The sequence below is a fragment of the Sinohyriopsis cumingii genome, chromosome 15, assembly GCF_028554795.1.
Source record: "Sinohyriopsis cumingii isolate HCF-2022 chromosome 15, ASM2855479v2, whole genome shotgun sequence".
NCBI lineage: Eukaryota > Metazoa > Mollusca > Bivalvia > Unionida > Unionidae > Sinohyriopsis > Sinohyriopsis cumingii.
Genome location: NC_142975.1, coordinates 15,912,034 through 15,918,033, shown reverse-complemented (window position 1 = coordinate 15,918,033; position 6,000 = coordinate 15,912,034).

The window sequence follows — 6,000 nt, the reverse complement described above, 5'->3', positions numbered from 1 at the left end:
TAAGGTTTGATTCAATATAAAAGTATACACGTATCTTGGGTAGGTAAGGGTGTTTTCGGACAATCTTGAGCTAGCCCCATTACTTTCAGGGTGACAGATAGAAAAATTAAACTGTTGGATATCTAATTCATGCATAAGTTGGAAATAATCAAACAAAATTTACTGGACAGGTTGGGGGATGGCAAACAAGTGTTAAAAACATTGCCTAAACCTTTAGAACAGTTTTTGCTTTAATTTCTTCAAAGGAATAGACTATGGAAATCCTGAGGACGCACACATTATGGTCAAGAAGTATTGGTTGCTTGACTTGTATTAGGTAAAGAACAGACAGTCTACCATTTTTATGTTAAGGTGCTTGTCAAATGGTCAAATGCAGGAATAGGTTGCAGATGTGCCTTAGATATCTTCTGATTGGGATTTCCTACCATTTGACAAGTGTGACAAGATCTATGGTACGTATAAACATCACTTTTAATTTGCGGCAGATAAAAATGATTCAGGCTCTTGTGATAAGTCTTATTGACACCAAAATGACTAGCTTAAGGAGTTTTATGAACTAAACTATGCATGTCCTGTCTATATGATTTATGAACAACAATTTGATTGCTCACTGACCACATCGGGTGTCCACATTTTCTCATAATGACCCAATTTTTCACAAAGTAACAAACTGGTACTTGTGTGGCTGTAATTTCTAAAACCCAGTCGCTTGTGTTCTCTGAGGAATATCACTTGGGGGCCTATAACGCACATTAAAATGACTTGCATGCTTATAAAGTAGCTGTTACTTCGTGCTCATATATCTTACAACTGCAGTCAGAAATTGTCTATGGTTTCTATTATTCTGTGAAGAAACTAACTTACTTATGAATATCTCTCTCTCTCTCTCTCTCTCTCTCTCTCTCTCTCTCTCTCTCTCTCTCTCTCTGCTCAGTGATTAAGACATTTAAAGTATGGAAGTTACTTTATCCATTATTCCAAGGCACATATATTAGGGATAAGAGGCCAGATTTAAAATTTCATCTCAGGTTCATACATATAATACTTTTGTGAAGGTCAAGGCATCAATAACAAATTAGCAAATAAAATATAATCCTTTTCATGGTTTTTCGCTCATAGCAAGTGCAAACAACGTTTTTTATTGCCCGCAGAATAAATGCTCCAAAAGTGAGCATTTTTATACAATGTACATATTGTATACAGACCCAGTAATGAAATGTTTTCGGGGATTAATTCTTGAAACAGACACTAGGGAATATAACCTGACTGTTCTTGAGTCATAATGTACAAATGTATGTGGTACACAAACAGAAATGTGTCTTGACCAATGCAGAATTTACAGTTTTAATTCCTCAGAATTTGCAATGATGAGTGTCTGTTCAATCCAAAAGCCAGATTGTGTGAAAAGCTTGTCTTCATTCATGTTTTATTCATGTGAAAGTGAAAAACAAAAGGGATTGGCAAATAAATCTATCAGTACAATGTCACAAGACAATCCAGGTATTTGTTCCTTATAACTGCCTACCTGTATGATAATTTTTGTTTCAGACTAATTCATAGAACAATATTGTTTTTATGAATGCTGGTTTAAATTAAACTTTTTTCTTTTATATTTCCTATGAAAAGTTAAACATAGGGCTGTATGTTGTTATTATTTATTTTGCTTTATTGTATAGTTGTATTGTGCTGATATTTATTGTGTCAAGACAATATTAACATATATTTTAAACATGAAAATATAATGATACAATCACAGACAAATGAAGATGTTTATGTGGGGTGGTAGGGGTGATGGATGCTACAATGGCCTGAGCTGTGACTTGCCTTAAAAACTAGTCTTTTAGAAAATTATGTGCGGGGGGTTTCTTACTCTTCTAACAGAAAACAATCACATCCGTAGAAGATACGTGTAAAAATTTGTATTAATCTTTTTTAACTACTACATTAATTTCATATCCAAATTTTTCAAGCACTTTTGATACTGTATTGTAGCAGTAATAATATCATTAAATTGAACAAGTTACAGGTGGCGGTAACAATGTTATTTATATTCAATATATTATAGTTTTATGCTTGTTACCAAAGGAGTCTGATGTTTTATCAGAGAAAGTACCTTACAATCAATCATCTAATCTATACTATAAATATCGCTACATATATGAATGACTACGATTTTAAATATAAAACAAATGTAGTTTCCAGTTTGATATCTGTCAAAATAAGGCATCTAATAATTTTATGGAAGTGTTCTTCATGTTTACATATAGAAAATATATTTCATACTCTTAGAATTTGTTTTTCTTATATAATGAAATCATTTCATATTTATTTATTGTAGCATATATATTTTGTATGTGATGTCCTTGTTTCAAGTCATTTGCCTCTTGCTATTGTATTGGAATTGGAAATTTAAAATGAAATTGGAAACATAACATACTTGTCACAGACAACTAGTGAAAATGCTTGCTATTGCATTATCATCCATGCCATACATATATAAGGATTCTGTATAATTTGACTATTTACATTACTTATTATATGCAGATGAATGATGATAAAACTTAGGCCATTCTGATCACAGCACAAAGACTTTCTCATTCACATCCTTTACCTCAAACAATAAATATCAGCAACACTAACATCAAATTCACACAATCAAAACCTAGGTGTTTCTCTGGACAGTACTCTCACATTGCACCAACATGTCATGAACATATGCAAGGCTGCAGATCTTGAGCTGAGACGCATCAGCTCCATTCGCAAATATCTTTCAGTTGATGCAACTAAAACACTTGTGTGTTCATTAGTACTTTCAAGACTAGACTATTGTAACTCAATTATGTCTTGTTCATCTCAATATCTACTCCAGAAACTTCAAAAAGTTCAAAACACAGCTGCTCGGATCACACTTAGAGGAACACGATCAGAGCACACATCCCCGCTGCTCTGTACCCAGTACTGGCTGTCCATTCGATGTAGAATCAAACACAACATTTGTTCTCTGTGCTACGTTTTCCTGACGGACTCCAGCCCAACATACCTACCCAACCTCACCCATGTGAACACACCAGCAAGATACTTACGCTCCTCTTCTGACAATCGTATACTCATTATTCCCACCATGAAAACAAAGTCATATGGACAGCGTTCTTTTGCATACCAGGGCCCAGCAACGTGGAATAAATTGTCCACTGAACTTAGACACAAAGACACGGTGATCCCATTCTAGAGTGCTCTCAAAACTCACTTATTTCGACTGCAAGAACAAACTTAAAGACCTAATAATGTTTCCTACCTTAAATATTCTCAGCATGTTTTTTATGTTTTCTAATTTCATGGTGTTTGTTTTTGTAATCATATCATTATATATGGGATTTTTTTAACATCTTATAGGTGTTGTCTATTGTTGTAAAGCGCTTAGAGCTTCTAATGATTAGGCGCTATACAAAGTCCTGATTATTAGTATTGTTATTATTATTATTATTATTATTATTTTATATATATATATATATATATATATATATATATATATATATATATATATATATATATATATATATAATTAAACTGACACTGTACACTGCAGATTAATAGTAAAATATAGTTACATTGGCAGCGGTAAATTAAACAGACAAAATGTTCAAATAAAATGGGTTGGGGAGGGTCAGCGGAAATATAACGTTGTGTAATACATCTAATTGTATACAATTTGATACATTTAATTTGTTTTGTGCTACTTGCAGGCCATCTCTCTTCCGAATTTTAATTCTCTGAGAAATTAGCTGCTGTAATTTAATTCGAATAATATTTTAAATAAGAGACCCAAACATGCCGTAAAGTGGTATAACCACTTGTTGCTAGGGTCAGGGGATAAGTCGTATTGTAAGAAATAGGCGTGTCACAGCGCCATCTGTTGTCATAATGAAGCATTATTTTATGCTAATTTCCTTTAGTCTAACTTGCAACGTGCTTGATGCTACATTATAGTCATGATTTTGGAAGGTGCAAATTGTGTAACTTGTGATATAGCAAGTTTATAAATAGAATGTTAAGACTTGTATTAACTGACATAGCATTTGCCATACGACAAACTACAGAATCAGTTTAATAGTTGGCAAATTGCAAGATACAATGACGCAGAAGGAAAGTAGATCTAAGCACTTTGCAGCAGCCATTTACAGGTTGCATCAATGAAGAATAGAAAATTCATCACATGAATTATGAATGTAGCACTTGTAAGCAGTCATTGACAATAATGCAGAAGAAAAGTAGCACTTGCAGACTGCCATGCGCAATCTTCATCAATAAAGAATATTATATACCTTGACAGAATTATGAATGTAGCACTAGCAAGCAGCAATTTACAATAACGCATCAAGGAAGATTAGAAAATACATGCATATAATTATTGCGGTAATCCACATCCATACATTACAGTCAGGTTAGTTTAAATTTCTTTATATTTCTAGAATTGTATTACTTGTACAAGTTCATTAGTTATGTGACATGTTAAGTAAAAATGAATATTCATAATTATACATTAACCACTTTGAATTCTCGACAGTCGGCCATTTTGATTTTTGTTTTTCTTAAACAGTGGTGTCCTAAAAGTACCTGTAACTGTCATATGAATGGATCATTTTCATGTAAACTTTACAGCACTATTTCAGACATTCATATTATCACAGGTAAAATCTGTTTTATCCCGACACACACACAAAGACACACACAACCCCAATACGATTCAGATCACAATGACTATATCTGAGTCAGTACCCACGAATTTAGTCAATATAAACGTGATGAGTGTTTGTTTCTTCTTTCTCGTTATGATGGTGATCCTTAGCTCAGATTTTACGCTTTTCTGGCACCGATTTAAACATAAATGGTCACACATTCATATACGATATCAAACGAGTTCTATCTCCTGACTTGGAGGAAAACACTAATTATGATTTATAATGATTACATACCAGTATCGACGGTTTCCAGATAGATTGACATATTTCCAGTATTCAGCTGGTACGTAATTATATATATAAAAACAGGAGATTAGACTAATTCGATCCGGTACATTAAATAATATGGACGCGATGAAGTCCGTGAAAATCACCTCAGTTGCTTCTAGTCTGGGTGTGCGATCCCATTTTAGATTGATTACCCGTAGTGAACACCAGATCAACCATGTTATCATGGGTTTGTAATAAAACTGCTTTCATCTGTTTTCACTCTAAAAAAAACTAAAATGTCAACGCACATCAAATTTATCCTGTATTAAAAGCTAATTAGTAATAATTCAAAGCATGTTTTATTTTCTAAAAAGACATCAAGCATAAAATAGTATAGCTTCGAGATGCCTTACGTTCCTTTCAAATGAAAGTGGACACCTACTATTAACCTTTCATTTAAAAACGTAGAATAGGTTTCCTTCTAATAACAAAAGCGACATCATGTGGGCAAATGTTAGAATACATGGACTGTCCTTATTACCTAAATGTTAATTTAGGTTAGATAACTTCACTGTATGAATGCATAAATGCATGTATATAAATGGAAGGATGTATGATAAGACAACTCTCCATGTCTTGTTATCATCCATAGGTTATATACTAATCCTATCAGTATAAACTGAATGTGTCTAATTATGAATATTTGCTTCTTATTTTGCTCTTATTTAAAAATATTTCCATCTTTCAAAAATAATATTCCCTCTTTTTGTGCAGAGGTTCTTCGTCATTATCTGTAATTTGTATTAGAAATCTATTAAGGATATAATGTTATATGATGTCAAACTGCCCCAGTTTATAAGTATATAACCTACCATTATACCTAAAACCTCAATGTTGGATTTAGATGAGAGAATTGCACTGCATTCATTATTACCTGAACATGCGATGTAGAACAGCTCAGTAATTTGATACATGTCTTCAAATTTTAATGGAAACTTCACTCCATTCAATTGTTCATAGTTTAAGTTTGCTTCAGTTATAAAATATTAAA